This window comes from Macaca fascicularis, chromosome 1 (assembly GCF_037993035.2).
Source record: "Macaca fascicularis isolate 582-1 chromosome 1, T2T-MFA8v1.1".
Lineage (NCBI taxonomy): Eukaryota > Metazoa > Chordata > Mammalia > Primates > Cercopithecidae > Macaca > Macaca fascicularis.
In genome coordinates this window covers 215,356,877-215,374,305 of record NC_088375.1, presented here as the reverse complement: position 1 = coordinate 215,374,305, position 17,429 = coordinate 215,356,877, and the positions used below count along the sequence as shown (strand labels likewise).

Here is a 17,429-nt window from a genome sequence, read left to right as displayed (position 1 = left end):
TGCAAAATAGATTAAATTATATTTAGTGGCCAGGCGTGGGGGCTCATGCCTGGAATCCTAGCACTTTGGGAGGCCAAGACGGGTGGATCGCTCGAGCTTAGGAGTTCGAGACCAGTCTAGGTCACATGGCGAAACCCTGTCTCTACAAAAAATGCAAAAATGAGCCAGGCATGGTGGCATGTGCCTGCAGTCCCAGCTACTTGGGAGGCTGAGGTGGGAGGATGGCTTGGGCCCAGGGGAAAGAGGTTGCAGTGAGCTGAAATCGTGCCACTGCACTTCAGCCTGGGTGACAGAGGGAGACCCTGTCTCAAACAAAACAAAACAAAACAAAATAAAACACATACACACACACACGTATGTTTTGGAAAAGTCCAGGGCCAAACCTGGAAACATGCTGACCCTCCAGGTACTACTAACCTTGGGACTCTATCTGAGGGGCCAGCAGCCTCCCTGGACATGGCTCATCTCATTGCACATTCAAACACCAATAGCCTTAACAGATTCTCTGGGCAGGGCTTGATGTTTCACAATTTACAAGCAATTGACTCCATGATTAAATTGATCAGTCCTCTCAATTCCTGACTGACTACCCTGGCCGAGTAGTCAGTTTCCTGTTACTGGAAGCAACTAAGCAGAGGCTAGTAGACAGATAGATGTCAAGGGGATCCTGTACAGCGTGGAATTTTGTTTGAACTGGATGATTTCAAACGTCTGTTGGAACCCTGAGTCTAGGAGTCCACAGTCTCATGTTCAAGGGACGAAAGAATGAAATGAGGCCCAGCATAGCAGCCCCAATAAGATGCTCTAGCAGTGCCTTCTGGATCATTATCCTTCAACTGAGTATCAAGTGTCCTTTACAGGAGTCACTGCTATCAAGACTGCAAGTCACCTATTGTACAACAGTCTTAGCCAATCACTCAGCATGTACTATGTGCCAGGTTCCCTGCTAAGAGCTTAGATGCACTATTTTATTTTCCTTATGAGGTGGGTATCATTTGATCTACGTTAATAATAAGGAAGCCATGAAGAATGTAGGGGACTTGTACAGGGTCATACCGTTCCCATGATCTTAACCCCATGGCATGGAGAATTGTGGCCTTCTGGGTAATTATGAGCAACCAACTCTTTACTCTACATATACTTTAGGAGTAGAAAGTGTGTCTACAAATGGTTACAGCAGGTGGTAGGAAAGACAGGCCAGGGAGATGCAGTCCTGGAAGAAAGAACCCCTGGGACACTTTTGTACAAGGGCTTCCCTGGTTCCAAGGGAGCGCTGCTGGTCTGGAGGTGGTGGGAGGTCTGGCACAAGCTCTTACTGTGGGGCAAGGGGGGCTGGAGGTACATCCAGTGTCAGTGGCAGGAACAGTGGGATCCTCAGCCTCTCCTCCTTCCGTGCCTATGCTTCTCTCTGCCCACCTTCTTCCCAGGCCTCCTCCTATTGCTCCTATGGGAAGAGGGGGTGCTGGCCTCATTAGTCAAGTGTGAGGACACTGATGGGCCACATGTACTAGTTGGCAGGTTGCTGTACATCAGGAAGCCGGGCTGCAGGCTCTCCTCCCTCCTCTGAGCTAGGCAAGTCACTGGAGGAGGTTAGGGCCACCTTCTCTCTCTCTCTGGCCCTTATCTGAAAGGCATAGGACCAGAAATATTTTGGATTTCAGATTTTTGAATATTTGCATTATTCTTATTGGTTCAGCATCCCAAATCTGAAAATCTGAAAGGCTCCATTGAGCATTTCCTTGGAGTGTCATGTTGCTGCTCAAAAAGTTTTAGAATCTGGAGCATTTTGGATTTTGAATTTTTGGATTTGGGATGCCCAACCTGTATTCATCTCATACGGGGGACAGTCTCTTCTTTGTCTTCCTGTCTCCTTTCTCCTTTGATGCCACTGGCCAGGACCCCACAGGCCCCCAGATCCAGGGCTGGAGCTTTTGGGTGGCTGAGCCTGCTGTGTGATCAGCACAGCTTCTTCCCTGGGGGTTACTGGGTCCCAGCCTAGATGGCATTGAAGTGGCGGGTGCCCCGGTCATCATGCAGCTAGAGTCTGTGTGCTCATCTCTCTCAGGGACCCTGTGGAAGAAGGAAGTAATTTCCAAGGCTAGTATTTGGGCATTCCTGGATTCCTCCAGTCACAGCATCCAACTTCAACACCAACAGCAATCATCACTGCGTTTCACAGCGCAGACTCTCTTGCTCTCCTTTCCTCACCTGTCAATTGAAGGTGTTGGACAAGGTGATTTCTGGAGGCTCTTCCAGCTCTGAGCTGGGGCCCTGGAAGCTAGGTAGATTTATCTAGCAGATAATGGGGGCTGGTGGCCAATCTGTGAGAGGAAGGTGAAGCGGGTCACCTGGTGACAATGTCCTGTGGGTTAACAGCGAAGTGGAGAGGTCCAACCCCAGAGGCAAGGCTGGAGCAAGCCCTCAAATTCCTGCCTTCTTTAAATAACGAGACAACCCACATTCAAGGTGAGATCAAATGCATTTTAGCCGGTGACAACTGCTAAGGTCAAGGGTGCCTGCATCCTCAGGGGGAAGCAAATGCCTTTGAAAGGGAGTGGGCAGGCTAAGAGTCTTGGAAAGAGCCTGGGGGCTGGTCGGCCTTTAGTTTAGATTAAAGCAGAGATTAAATGAATCCCACTTCTGTGACTCACTCCTCCCCTGAGAGTTGCCAGTTGGCCTAAACACGTTACTGCTATATTAGTGAGCTCAGAGGCAGTGAGTACTACAACCTTGGAAAAATCCATTTGGATAAACGAATGGAGAAGAAGAAGGGAACACTTACTTATTGGGAGTCTACTATGTGCCAAACATTGTGCGGTTACATCCACCATATAAAAAGGCCAGCTTTGTGGTCGGACAGGCTGGAGCTGAACCCAGGTCCACTATTTGTAAATTGCTGCAGCTCTTTGCTGTGCCAAGTCCCATGCTGGGTGCGATGACAGGGGGAGAACGAAATGGACACAGTCCCTGCTGTCAATCTCCTTATAGGCAAAATGGGAAAATCAATAACTATATCTTAGAGTTGTTTGTATATTAGATGAGAGAAAACAGGCAAAGCCCTTAGCCTATCACTTGGCATATAGTAGGTGTTCAATAAATGGTAGTTATTAAATCCTAGAATAACCCCCAGAGGGACCAATTTCCCAATTTTACTAATTAGTCTGAAGCCCAGAGAGGTGAAGTGACTTGCCCAAGGGCATCCAGACAGTAACTAGTGGAGTCTGGGTTTGAACTGATGTTTCTAGACTCTAAGTCCAGTGCTCCTTCTTTTGTTTTTCTTTTTTCTTTTTTGAGATGGAATCTTGCTCTGTCACCCAGGCTGGAGTGCAGTGGCACGATCTCTGCTCACTGCAACCTCTGCCTCCCAGGTTCAAGCAATTCTCCTGCCTCAGCCTCCTGAGTAGCTGGGACTACAGGCGCACACCACAATGCCTAGCTAATTTTTGTGTTTTTAGTAGAGATGGGGTTTCACCATGTTGGCCAGGATGGTCTCCATCTCCTGACCTCATAATCCACTCGCCTTGGCCTCCCAAAGTGCTGGGATTACAGGCGTCAGTGCTCCTTCTTTCATGTCATTCTCAGCTGGTTGCAATGATCCTTGCATCTTGAAGACACTAGGAAAAGTGATCAAATTGAGCCTACTTACAGATGGCAAAGGGATGGGGGAGCCAGGATTGACTAATGGACCCAAGTTCACAGAGCGAAGCAGGTCCTGCAGGCTCTATGGTGCTGAATGAGGACACCTGCAGGCAGGCTGGCTCAGCTCAGGGTGTCTCGCCAACTGCATGGACAGGCCTAAAAGGCATAGGCAATATGTAATATGTTGAATTCATTCCCTTCAAAGCCTTTTGGATGCAGAGGAGAATAAATGTATAAATAACCTGAAGCAGTAATTGATTTCCTATGGCCATTTCTTGGCTTAGCCAGCTACTACGAGTCAGTTGGAATTGAATTTGCTTTCCAACTACTTGATGTTTCAAAGGCTTTTAAAAGCAAAAATAAAGATGAATGCCCCGTTGTGATCAGGGCCCAGGGTCCCATAGTGAGTGCTCAGATGCTGGCCATTCCTGGCAGCAGGCACCACCTCCCTGCCCTTGGCACGCGCTGGGATCAGAAATATCCTTGGGGATGGGGTCAGTCACTCCGAAAGCAAATTCATGCCCTAGGCTGGGACTTGGACTGTTGCTGGAGTGGGATTGTTCATTGCTAGGAATTCTGACTATGCTGGTTTCCTGCCCAAAGGCACAATCATTTGGCAGGTGCATGTTTTGTCTTGGTTTTGAGTGGGCAGAGTCGTTGCCCAGGCTGTGTGTGTGCCAGCTGATCAAGCCTGATGGACAGTCTGGAATGCAGTGGGCTGAGCGCAGCTCGGTCACTGGGAAGTTTGGGCAATAGCTCAACCAGCTGGCCCAGGCCTTGGGGGCTGAGGAGTCCACTTTGCCTAGGCAGTTCGAGCCTTGCCGCACCCAAAGTCCTCGAGCACGGTCCCCTGCAAGAGCGCTCACAGCAAACTTCACAGCTGCCATCATGTCCTTCATGAGCTCCTAACGTGTACTGGGCACCTCTACATGCCAAGGCCTGAGCCAGGAGCTGGTGACAGAGGGAACAAAACAGACGGTGCCTGGTGATCGTGAGTGTGTGTTTTCCCTTTAAGCATCAGCCACATTCTAGCAGGGGAGAGAGACCTGCAGGGAGATGCATCGTAACCCAACGTGGTGACCTTGGAAACAAAGATGGGCAAAGCACCGAGAGGGAGCAGGGAGGCAGCCGGATACAGTGCCGTGACCCAGTGTAGGTGATGGCCCTGCGTGTGATGCCTGGCTCAGCCACTTTCCAGCTCTGACTCTGGGCAAATCCCTTCGGCTCTCTGAGTCTCAGTCTCCTTATATTTATGATGCTGTAAAATGGGCTGAATAATACCTCACAAGGACGCTCTAAGGATCAGAGTTAACAAGACTGTTGCCATCAAAAGTGGTGTGTATGTCCCATCCCGCTCTGAGGAACGCCCAAACCAAAACCAAATCCACACTTCGCTCTTTGAGATAATGCAAAAATAACAGGGTCACCTTGTCGAGTCTTTCCCAAAAGCTGCTGATTTCTTAATGAGAACAGCTTTGTCCCTAGTGTGTGGAATGCTGATGTCTGAAGATACTGCAGACCCGTGAGGCTGGCTTTAATGATTTCATGAGAAAATGGCTGTTTTTCCACCAAGAACAAACTAATACAATCTCAGTAACCTTGGTGATCATGAGTGTGTGTATGTTTCCTTTTAAGTCCCTGGTGTCTCTGTGTGTGTTTAATTTGACAAGCCAGGTCTTCTGAAATCTGACCAGTTTACATCTTTTTGCAAGAAGCAACTTTTCTATCAATACATGTTTCCAAGCCTGAGTCTTCCCACCACGTGCAGCACAGAGCAGGGGATTTTTTAGCCGCGGCCTGAAGGACTGTCCGAGCAGCTCCACGTATGGATGGGTGGGTGACTGGGGAGAATTCTAGACAGTGGAAACAGGTGTACAGGCATGGGACACCTAGGCTCGAGGAAACAAGAATTGCCCTGAGCCTCGGGTCTCCTTCCTGCACCCAGGGGAGCTCTGGGTGTGGTTCAAAGAAGCTCAGTTGGTGGTAATCTCTGACTTCCAATCAAAACAATCCTGATGGACCTACCTAGGCAAATCGCTTTGCCTCACACTGAGCCTCTGCTTCCTTAGCTGTGAAATGGAGACAATGATCCTGACCTTAGGTGGCTGTAAGGATTGGAGATTGAGTCATTTATAGGAACATGGGGCACTTTGGGAGGCCGAGGTGGACGGATCACTTGAGATCAGGAATTCGAGACCAGCCTGACCAACATGGTGAAACCCCGTCTCTACTAAAAACATACAAAAATTAGCCAAGCATGGTGGCGGGCAGCTACTTGGGAGGGTGGGGCAGGAGAATCGTTTGAATCCAGGAGGCGGAGGTTGCAGTGAGGCGAGATCGTTGCATTGCATTCGAGCCTGGGCTACAGAGTGAGACTCCATCTCAAAAAAAAAAAAAAAAAAAAAAAAAAAGAACACAGGGCCAGGCATGGTAGCTCATGCCTGTAATCCTAGCACTCTGGGAAGCCAAAGCTGGTGGATCACTTGAGGTCAGGAGTTTCAGACCAGCCTGGCCAACATGGTGAAACTGCCTGTCTACTAAAAATATAAAAATTAGCTGGGTGTGGTGGTGCACGCCTGTGGTCCCAGTTACCTGGGGGGCTGAGGCAGAAGATTAGCTTAAACCTGGGAGTGGAGGTTTCAGTGAGCTGAGGTCACACCACTGCACTCCAGCTTAGGGGACAGAGCGAGATTCGGTCTCAAAAAAAAAAGAACACAGGTCAGCCACGGTAGCTCCACATTCCAGCTTCATCATGCTAGTCCTGTAACCATGCACTAGTTTTTTCACCTCCGTAAGCCTTAGTTTCCTCATCTGTAAAATGGGGATAATTAAAACCACAGAGGATTACTGCAAGGATTAAATAAGGCATGTGAAGTGTTTAACTGTGCCTAGCACATAGTAAGTGCTCAGCAAGGCTCCCAGCCTCCTCTGCTCCTCCCACTCCTCCAGGCAGGCGGTTTGGGTTTGCAGAAACCAGTAATTGTGAGCTGGCCAGAGGAGGGGGAGGATGAAGATAAAGAATCAACTGATCTTACAGGCAGGTAGCAGGGATCTCAGTAAATGTCAGTTGAATTTGGGCCTGTTTCTGTCTGAAGAGAAGATTCCTTAGCTACACGATGCATTTAAAATACTCATCCAGGGTACATGTACCCTAGAACTTAAAGTATAATAAAAAATAAAAATAAATAAAAAATAAAATACTCATCCAGAAGGCCAGGGATTCCCATGGGAAATCAGCCCATCCCCGTCCTCCGGGGCACATCTGAACGTGTGGACTGCTCTGAGAATCTGAATAACAGTTGGGAAAATCTCCTCAGGCGCCTTACAGATCTGTAGGATGACGCATGGCAGAGCTGGGTTCAGCCCCGGATGGGTTTCTGCAAACCCAAACTGCCTGCCTGGAGGCGTGGGAGGAGCAGAGGAGGCTGGGAGGCTTGCTGAGCATCTGCCTCTATGACCTGGTGGGCCGGCTTCCGCGACTCCTGTTTCCTAAGCCAAGTGCTCTCCGGTTTGGAGTGGTAGAGATGGTCTTTATGTTAGGACAGGACATGCAGACAAAGGGATGTCAGCGCCACCCAGAGGGCTGCCCTTGAACCTGGTATGAAAGAGCAGTAAGAGTTCCCTTTACCAAGCACCTATTATGTGCCAGGTGTTCCGTGGACTGACTGATACACACCACTGCTGATCCCCACCCCACTCTGCGAGACCCCAACTCATGTCTTTCGGAGGGTGGTTTTTTCAACATAAGTTCTGTGAGGTTGGTGCTGTATCTATTAGCTGTCAACTCCCTAAAGCCTAGTCTAGTGCTTAGCACACAGTAGGTGCTTAACAAATATGAGCTAGTGGAGTGAATTTGATTTTGAATAATTCTCTCTTTAGAAGGTCTCATATGGTATATTGCTTTGATTGAAACCATCCAACCAGGAGGGACTGAAATATAGTAAGATAAAAATAGGAGCTCTGCTAAAAATACAGCTACTATTCAACCCATTAATCCCATTAAAGGGTATATACCCAAAGGAAGATAAATCGCTATATCATAAAGATACATGCATCTGTATGTTCACTGCAGCACTATTCACAATAGCAAAGACATGGAATCAACCTAAATGCCCATCAATGGTACACTGGATAAAGAAAATGTGGTAAGTATATACCATGGAATATGATGCAGTCACAAAAATGAGTGAGATCATGTCCTCTGCAGAAACATGGAAGGAACCAGAAGCCATTATCCTTAGCAAACTAATGCAGGTACAGAAAACCAAAGACCTCACGTTCTCATTTATAAGTGGGAGCTAAATGATGAGAACTCATAAACACAAAGAGGGGAACAAGAGACACTGGTGCTTACTTGAAGGTGGAGGATGAGAGGAGGGGAACGATCAGAAGCCGTAACTATTGTACTAGTAGCTGGGTGAGGAAATAATCTGCACAACAAACCCCAGCGATACAAGTTTACCTACATAACAAGCCTGCACATATACCCCTGAACCTAAAATAAAAGTTGTTTTTATTTCTTTTTTTTAAGTAGGAGCTCTGGAATTGGAAAAAGACATGTTAAAATCCTCATTCTAGGGGGAGCTACTCTACCTTTCTCTAAATCCACTCTTCTCATCTGAAACTGGAGGCAGAACTACTGGCCCCATGGGGAGGTTGTGAGGGTGGAAGAGAACGTACATGAAACTGTGCAAAAACTGGGCCTGAGAGCTAGGTCTTCATAGATGGTGGCTATTGTTATGCTACTATTTCTATGACTATGATTATTATATCATTCTCATTTATGGGCAGCTCTGAGTTTCAGGGCATTTTCACCAGGTCATCTCCTCCGACTCTCTGGGCACTGGGCATGGTCTGAGGGCAACTGCTGTCAAGAAGCCCAGAGCTTTGGCCCAGATCTGCCTGGGCCCTGCTCCCTGCCTGGCTGGATCCAGGGCTGTGTACTGGCCTTGGCTCTGTTGCTATGCTGGGAAACGTGCTGGGCACCATTCCTACCTCTGCCTGCGTGAAGGCCCCTTGGTGAAGTTCCTGGGCTCCCGGACACCATCCAACACTGGGGCTGTCACCCAAGCACCCTCAGAGCCTGTCCTACTCTGCCTTTCCATCAAGATGTACTTCTAGCCTCCAAGCAGTAATGTGAGGGAAAGTAGGGGAAGAGAGGAATGTCCCTGTTTTGCAGATAAGGAGACAGGGTCAGTGAGAACGGTGCCTTGGCTGAGACCTTAGCTGAGGATTAATCACAGAGGCCAGAATCCAACTAAGGTCTTCTGGCTGCTAATTGACCGTGAAGTTCTAGTGTGTGTTCAGGAAACAGAAGCTGCCATTTAGTGGTATCCTTATGGAACCATGAGGCCCTCATAGTGGATATAGACTAAGTTGCGGGGATAGTTACTAGGTACCACAAGTAGTTAGAAAGAGTGAATAAGATCTAGTATTTGATAGCACAACAGGGTGACTACAGTCAATAATAATTTTGTTTTGTGAGACAGAGTCTCGCTGTGTCGCCCAGGCTGGAGCACAGTGGTCCAATCTTGGCTCACTGCAACCTCTGCCTGCCAGGTTCAAGCGATTTTCATGCCTCTGTCTCCCAGGTAGTGGGGAATACAGGTGTGCCACCACGCCTGGCTAATTTTTCTATTTTTAGTAGAGACAGGGTTTTGTCATGTTGCCCAGGCTGGTCTCAAACTCCTGGCCTCAAGGGATCTGCCCACCTTGGTCTCCCAAAGTGCTGGGATTATAGGTGTAAGCCACAGTGCCCAGCCAATAATTTAACTGTACATTTAGAAATAACAAAAAAGGCCTGGTGTGGTGGCTCACACCTGTAATCTCAGCACTTTGCGAGGTTGAGGTGGGCAGGGCACCTGAGGTCAGGAGTTCGAGACCAACCTGGCCAACATGATGAAACCCTGTTTCTACTAAAAATACAAAAATTAGCCAGGTGTGGTGGCGTGCGTCTGTAATCCCAGCTACTCAGGAGGCTGAGGTAGGAGAATCTCTTGACCCGGGAGGTGGAGGTTGCAGTGAGCCGAGATCACGCCACTGCACTCCAGCTAGGGTGACAGGACGAGACTCTGACTCAAAAAAATAAAATAAAATAAAATAAAATAAAATAAAATAAAATATAAGAGTACAATTGTGCTGTTCATAACACAAAGGATAAAAGCTTGAGGTGATGGATACCCCATTTTCCATTTTCCATTTTCCATGAGGTGATTATTAAGCATTGCATGCCTGTATCAAAATATCCCACATATCCCATAAATATATTTGCCCACTATGTTCCCATACGCATACACACAAAAACCACAAGCAAAAAATAGTGCCTACTGGCCGGGCACAGTGGCTCACGCCTGTAATTCCAGCACTTTGGGAGGCTGAGGTGGGCGAATCACAAGGTTAGGAGATCGAGACCATCCTGGCTAACACAGTGAAACCCTGTCTCTACTAAAAATACAAAAAAATTAGCTGGGTGTGGTGGCGGGCGCCTGTAGTCCCAGCTACTCGGGAGGCTGAGGCATGAACCCGGGAGGTGGAGCTTGCAGTGAGCCGAGATCGCATCACTGCACTCCAACCTGGACGACACAGCAAGACTCCGTCTCAAAAAAACAAAACAAAACAAAAAAAAACAGTGCCTATTTCACGGGCTCTTGTGAGAATTAAATAAAATAATGTCAGTAAAAATGTTTAGTATGGAGAGAAAAAAAGGAATAAGCTGTGTACTGTTTACCAAATGGTTCTAGCTGTCTGTCTCTGACCACATGGTAGGAAGACATTTACGGGCTCCTCCTTCATGTGAGGAATGTTTCCATGCCTTGCTTTGGCCAATGAAAATGTCTGTAAAAGTTACTTGTATTACTTATGGGTAAAGGTGCCTTAAGGGCCAGTGCATAACTCACCACATTCTGTATACTACTGAGGAACCATATGTTGATACAGAACTCCCTTGACCTGGGCATCTACAACAATCAGAGTTCCCCTGGGTACCCAGATAGCAGGAGTGAGAAATGCACCTTTGTTGTCCCACATCTCTTCAATATTGGGGATGTCTGTCACTGTGGCATAACCTAGGCTATCCTGACTGATACACTGTGAATGCTGATAACATTTAAGTTCCATTTACTTATAGAGCATGTACTCTCTGTTGGTGTTATTCCAGGTAGGCACAGAGGTGAGTCAGACATAATCCCCGCCCTCAAGGGGCTTGCAGTCTCAACACTTATTTGAAAGGAAGCTGACCACACTGAGCTTGAGGGAAGGGCAGGCTGGGCTGTAAGAGGCACCTTGGGAAGGGTGGCAATCCCCACAGGAGCCACCCCTGGTGTTTGCAGAATCACCCCAAAAGGGAGAGGAAGCTGTGAAGACAGCTAATTCCACAGGCAGCTTTTCCTGGGGAGGGAGAAGGAAGGACAAGTTTTGTTAGGGACAGTAGAGAGGGGAGGCTGGTAGAAGGATTATGTGCTCTGGGTGACTCTAGGATTTATTGCTCCATTTCCTTACTAGCTCTCAGGGGACTCCAGAAAACAATTAGTGGATTCAAATGTAATTCCTCTTTTACACCCCTTAACTCAGATAATGACAGCTATCCTGTAATTAGGAGAGGGTCTTCTCAGTGTGCAGATTAATTGGGTGTTAAACAGCAGGGCTGCCTGAAATCAGGCAGTGGAGCTGGGAGGAATTAGATGTGAAACAGCAGCCCTGGGCAAAGGGTGAAGAATTCATTGACGATCTTGATCATCCGGAGATGTGAAGATGCCCCACTGGTAATACAAGGCAAGGACCGGGGAGGCGAATGGTTGACGAAGAGGGTAGGAAGTGCTGTGGCCATGGGAAGGAGTGGAAACTGGTGGCCCTGACCCTGTGGGAGGCCAATTTTTCTTCAGCTAGGTCCAGGGTCCACGCCATCCATGGCAGAGGGATTGCTATAATATGACGTGCCTACTCCCATTTACTAACAGTTTCTAGGAAATTATCAATGCTCAGCAAGTACTTCTGGGTTCTTATTATAGGCCACCATTTCTATGCATTATCGCCTATAACACAATCCTCCTAAAAACCTGTTGTAGATACTATTATTGGCCACGTCTCACGTAAGTGGAGTTCAGAGAGGTTACGTGACTGGGTGCGTGGTGGGTTTGGAATTCAAACCAGAGGCCCGGACTCCAGAGCTCACACACTTGTGGCAACTAAGCTGGCGGCTTCTCAGCGGGGAAGAGCCCTGCGGCCCGTCATCTACGACGGCAGACGCCTGTACCTTGCCATGCCCTGCAAGTGCCTGGTGCTGGGCCAGGCCCCGAGTGTGCGTGTATTTTTGTGATCACAAGTATGTCACTATGTCCCTGTTTTGATTTGTTCTGCTTTGTGCTTTGTGGGGTGGGTTAAAGCAGTCTGGCGAGAAGGGCTCTGCTCTGGTCCCCACCAGCTTCCTTGGCCTCAGGTCCCCAAAGCGGGGAGGTCACACTCGAGTGCTTGGCTCTCGGGATCAGGACCTTTCTGTTCCCCTCTGCAGTGGGTGAGTTTTCAACCCCCCATTTCTACAAACCATCAGGAGTTCCCTTACACTCTGGAAAGAAAAAGGAAAATTGGGGATTTAAATGGCTTCGAGATCTAGCATCAGAGAGATCTTCCTTCCACCTGGAAATGCTGTGATGCTGTGAAGGCCGGCATGGGCAGTGGGACTTTTAAACTGGAGTAGGGCCTGTGCACCCACCTGCATGGGAGGGGCTGCCTTCTGTCCCACAGAGAGAGCTGGCTACAAGTCTATGAATGTGCGCACACCTGCTGCTCACATTTGGAATAAGCCATGGCCAACTAAGGAACAGACCCCTCTCAGTGGGGCTTTTGCTCTGTCACCCAGGCTGGAGTGCAGTGGCACGATCATGACTCACTGCATCTTCAGCCTCCTGGGCTCAAGTGATCCTCCTGCCTCAGCCTCCCAAGTTGGGACTACATGCACGTGCCACTATGCCTGCCTAATTTTTTGTAGAGGCAAATTATGTTGCCCAAGCTGGTCTTGAACTCCTGGGCTCAAGCAATCTTCCCACCTCAGTCTCCCAAAGTATGGAGATTACAGGCATGAGCCACTGGACCTAGCCTCAGTGTGTTCTTGACCAAGGTCAAGGCAGAGGATGACCAGCATCTTTTCTCACCTCCTGTCTAGATGATGAATGAGACAGGGATGGGATGTTATGAAATAAGGGGGGAAACTATCAGGCTGAATAATAATACTGTGGGGGTTGGGCATGGCAGCTCATGCCTGTAATCCCAGTGCTGTGGGAAGCTGAGGCAGGAGGATCACTTGAGACCAGGAGTTTGAGACCAGCCTGGGCAACACAGGGAGACCCTGTCTTTAAAAAATAAAGTCTGTGGCCGGGCACAGTGGCTCATGCCTGTAATCCCAGCACTTTGGGAGGCTGAGACGGGCAGATCACAAGGTCAGGAGATGGAGACCATCCTTGCTAACACGGTGAAACCCTGTCTCTACTAAAAATATAAAAAAAAATTAGCCGGGTTTGGTGGCAGGCACCAGTAGTCCCAGCTACTTGGGAGGCTGAGGCAGGAGAAGGGCGTGAACCCAGGAGACGGAGGTTGCAGTGAGCCGAGATCACGCCACTGCACTCCAGCCTGGGCGACACAGCGAGACTGCGTCTCTAAATAAATAAATAAATAAATAAATAAATAAATAGACTGTGTTTAGAGTTTTCTGTGCCCAAGTTCTTCCTTCTGAAGGTGACAACAGGCGGGAAAATGCCAGCTGCACTTCTGTCCACTGGGTTCATCTTGGAGTCAGATTCCTATCAAATTCTTGTCATTTGGAAAGCTTCAGATGCTAGTTTCTTCTATTTCTTTTAAAACACAGAAGTTTTCTTTTTTTTCCTCTCTCTCTCTCTTTTCTTTTTTCGTTTTTGCTTATTACCTACTCATCTGTCAATACAGAAGTTTTCCAGGCCGGGCGCGGTGGCTCACGCCTGTAAAGCCAGCACTTTGGGAGGCCGAGGCAGGTGGATCACTCGAGGTTAGGAGTCTGGGACCAGCCTGACTAACATGGTGAAACCCCATCTCTACTAAAAATACAAAAAATTAGCTGGGCGTGGTGGCAGGAGCCTGTAGTCCCAGCTACTCAGGAGGCTGAGGCAGAATTGCTTGAACCTGGGAGGAAGAGGTTGCAGTGAGCTGAGATCGTGCCATTGCACTCCAGCCTGGGCAACAAGAGCGAAACTCTGTCTCAGGAAAAAAAAAAAAAAAAAGTTTTCTAAATAAAATGCTGAAGACCTGTGGTGCCCACGTTAAAAGGACTCCCTTCTACCCTCAAATGTTTGTCCTCATCTGTGCCAAGCACTGGGGACACACACGACTGAGCAGGGCATGCGCTGTCCCTGACATGCAGAATCGATTCCTTCACTTGGCTCTTGGGTCATGTGTCCATCAAGCACCTCGTATGTGCCAGGCACTGTGATAGGCTAGGGATACAGTGACAAGAAGGAGAAACAGGGCCCTTGCCCACTTTCACCCTGTGTGTTGGCCAGGCTACACAAACAATTGCCCAGGGGAGCTATTTCCAAAATAGAGGTGCCTGATCCCTTCCACATAGGGGCCTCATATATATATATATATATTTGGGAAAAGAATTGCCTGCGTGGTGCTGATGTGTACTTCCAGGTGACAATTACCGGTGGACTGGAAAGACAGATGAGCAAGCAGGAGGAATAACAGGGAGACAGGCCAGTGCTGGGAAAGATGTTCAGGGAAGAATGGAGTGTGGCTTGGAGAGACAGTCTAGCACAGGGTGAAGACCGCACAATCTCCGACCAGACTGCCTGCTCTGCCACCTCCCAGCCGTGTGATTCGGACAAATCCCTGCGCTCTGCATTTCTCTTTCCTCCTCTGTAAAATGGATGTGATAATAGTACCTACCTCACAGAGCTGTTGGAAGGATTCCATGAAATAATACATATGATGACCTTAGAACTGTGTCTGGTGCATGAAAACACAGTGTATTCCAGAAGTATGTGCTGCTGTGGTTACCGCTACTGCTACTACTACTACTATTATCGTTATTATTGGAGGGAAAATTTCCAGACACAGTGAGACCTGAGAAATGAGTAGGAACTATCTAGAAAAGGAGATACAGAGGATGGACCAAGAGGGAACATTGTCTGGAAATCCAGCTTGGTCTGCTGGAGCCCGGCGTGTGAAGTGGAGAGAGGCAGGGGAAGGTGTTGAAGGCAGATCATGAGTGGGGCCCTGTGACTCATGCTGGAACATCTGCACTGATCTAGAGAATGGCGGGGGCGTTAGAGGCCCTTGGGATCTGCCGAGTTGCTGCCGTATGAGTGTGTGCAGATGTGTGTATGAATGTGTGCAGGTGTGTGTGTGTGTGTGCGTGCATGTGTGTGAACTGTAGGGTGCCCAGCACCAGCGCCCCAGGTCCTCCTTGGCAAGATCCACTCAGTTACTCATTCACTCCACAGTTTAAAGACCTCAATCTTTCCCCAGCATTGAATCAGTTGTTTCCAACTCCTTAGCCTGGCACAGTGCCAGGCTCCCGCCCTCACCTGTTAGCATTTCCTACCACCCCAGGTGGGGGGCCTCTTACGTGGGCTGCAGAGACACCAGATGCCACCATTTCTAGACATCCCTGAGAGCCCCGCCTTTGCCCGTGCTGGCCAACCCTCTGGGATGCCCTACCCTAGTCCAGCTGCCCTCTGCCAAATACAGCATAGTGGTTAGGAGGGAGGGCTCCAGGGCCAGACTCCCTGGGCCTGAATCCTGGCACTTAGGATTCTCGTCGCTTCACCTCTCAGCCTCAGTTTTCTCATCTGAAGCAGGGAGACTGGCGGAACCTCCCTCTTGTGGCTGCAGTGAGGAAGGAATGTGATCTGAACACAGCCTGCCTTTGACCTGGTGGTGGGTCTACACTAGCTCATGGGCACAGCAGCACATGCCTCATTCCCTCACCCAAAGTCCAGCTCCTCCACCTTCCTGACCACTCACAGTGCACTAGACACTGCGGTGGGCACTGGGGGTGGGGGCGGCGGGGCTCAAGGCAGACCCTGCCTACCTGGAGTTCATGTCTAATGTAGGGCTGGAGAGCAGAAACAAAATGACAAGTTCTGACATCTATACGACACTCACCACGGTTCCCTGTGCATGGTAGATCCTCAGGTTGGAATTCAGAAGACATTTACTGACGGTACCCAAATTGGGGCCAGGGAACTTTCACATTCATTATGTCATCCCCCCATGATCCTTTGAGGTAAGTGCACAAAGCTCATATCCTTTGAGGAAGCTGAGGCCCAGGGAGGTTAAGTGACTAGCCCAAGGTCTGACAGCTACTCAGTGGCAAAGCTAGCAGCCAAATCTAGGTCTGCCTAATACCAAAACCCAAATCTCACCCATGGGCCATGAGGATCCAGGGGTGGGAGCAGCAAGCAGGAAAGACGCTGGAAGGAAGCTGCTTTGGGAACCATCCCCCAAAAGGCTGTATTGCAGGAACTTCCCAGTGTCACACTAACCAGCCCTGTCACCAAGAGGCCACCTGCCTTCCTCTTCCCTCTTTCCAGTTTCCAGCCTCACATGCTGGGGACAGCTGATAGTCAACCTCACTTCCGGTTACCATAGCCAAATGGTTAATGGTAATTAATTCAATTTGTTTGGCAGGGGAATTAAAGGCTTGGCTGTACTAACGATCTTAAGTTAACATAGCATTTATGCTAGCTGGAGGCAGAGACATGCCTTCTCCTCTAAATGAAGAATCAGTTCTATTAATAAGACTACATCTCTCTAGGTAATGAGCCTGGCAGATAGATGGTTTGCTGCCAGAGAGGGAAAGATGACAAGGAAAGAAGCAAAATGATGACAGCAGAGAGGATGGCAACTTTTCAAAGGCTTCCCCAGGAGACGTAGATTTGGAGAGCAGGGAGGAGTCTGCATTGGCCGACAAACCGGCACCGATGGCCAGATACACGAGTGAGGTCAACTTGGACCTTCTGGGTGTTCCAGCTCTGACTACAACTGTATGACTAAGCCCAGGCAGGAAAGGGAAACGGTCTTGTCAACTCATAGAATTGTGAGAGATGATCAGTTATTGCTGCTTTTGGCCACCGTGTTTGGAGAGACTGTTTTGCAGCAACAAATAACAATCATGGTGGAAGGCAAAGGAGAAGCAAAGGCATGTATTACATGGCGGCAACCAAGAGAACGCGTGCAGGGGAACTGCCCTTTATAAAACCATCAAATCTCGTGAGACTTATTCACTATCATAGAAATAGCACAGGGAAAACCTGCCCTCATGATTCAATTACCTCCCACCATGTCCCTCCCACGACATGCGGGGATTATGGGAGCTACAATTCAAGATGAGATTTGGGTGAGGACACAGCCAAATCATATTAAGTTCCAACACTTCTCTCCCATCCACCCTCCGCTTCCAGGTTCAGCAATTTCTTTCTGAGTTCCTTCTCTTGCCTTCAGAGTCCTGCCGCTGCTACATTCCACTGAGAGAAGGTGAGCTCACGTCCCAGGAGCAGTGAACCACTCCAGGTGCCCCAGGCTTGGCAACTCACTCTCCCAGCCAGCCCCTCCTAGAGGCAGTCCCTGCTGGCAGATCTGTCCAAAACCAGCATTCTGCCCTGGAGACCTCACCTACCCAAGGCCAGGAGCAGGGGCCCTCAAGCTTTTCACTGTCTTGCACAGAAAGGATGACACTGGAAGCATGACACACTCCCAAAGGTGTCTGTGTGTGGTTGAATGGTGAACTCCCAGAAGATATGTCCACCCAGAACCTGTGAATG

General features: G+C 48.8%; 1 protein-coding gene across 3 annotated transcripts in view; it reads right to left on the bottom strand.

The window, feature by feature from the left end:
* The window catches only part of TMCO4 (transmembrane and coiled-coil domains 4), a 122,552-nt gene that overhangs the window by 35,597 nt on the left and 69,526 nt on the right, over nt 1-17,429 (bottom strand). The gene's annotated exons all lie outside the window — the stretch shown is intronic.